Source organism: Corvus brachyrhynchos, unplaced genomic scaffold (assembly GCF_000691975.1).
Source record: "Corvus brachyrhynchos isolate BGI_N302 unplaced genomic scaffold, ASM69197v1 scaffold479, whole genome shotgun sequence".
In the NCBI taxonomy this organism is placed as follows: Eukaryota; Metazoa; Chordata; class Aves; order Passeriformes; family Corvidae; genus Corvus; species Corvus brachyrhynchos.
In genome coordinates, this window is record NW_008240089.1 from 904,436 (window position 1) to 904,966 (window position 531).

At 55.7% G+C, this 531-nt stretch overlaps 1 long non-coding RNA gene across 1 annotated transcript; it reads left to right on the forward strand.

The window, feature by feature from the left end:
• On the forward strand, positions 1–531 carry LOC108449214. Its single transcript, XR_001865339.1, has 2 exons — positions 1–100; positions 454–531. It is a non-coding gene; the product is annotated as an uncharacterized LOC108449214 (long non-coding RNA).

A 531-nucleotide genomic window follows, 5' to 3' on the forward strand; every position in this document is an offset into this window, starting at 1 on the left:
GCAGGACTGTGGGCCTGGGGCAATGCAAGAGCTGTATAAAAGCAGGCTCTTCTCCGCACTCTCACATTCACTCCACTCACCTCCATCTCCTTGGAACAAGGTGAGTTTGAAGCCCATTCTTCATTTTCTCCTTCTTCTCTGCGATTTCTCTACACATACCCATGACTTTGTCCCATGCGGGATCTTGGAGATGCTTTTTGTGAGGGGAGGAAAGGAGTGGGAGGTGTGTAACTGCTGGGTCTTAGCAGAAGTATTGCCCCAGCTTTGGGCTGGTTGGGGATGTCCCTGGGCTTGAGCTCTTGGTGGGGTTTGTGTGAGGGGAAGAGCCCATGTGCCTCCACAAACAGCCTCCAGCTCTTATTCCCAGCTCATGCCTTTGCTCCCTCATGGTGTGATGACAGTTGGATCCTTACGCACTCCTTGTACTCTGGTCCTCTCTGCTCTCTCTGCCAGGTGCACCTGCAGCCCCAAGACATGTCCTGCTACAACCCGTGCCGGCCCTGCCAGCCCTGCGGCCCCACCCCGCTGGCC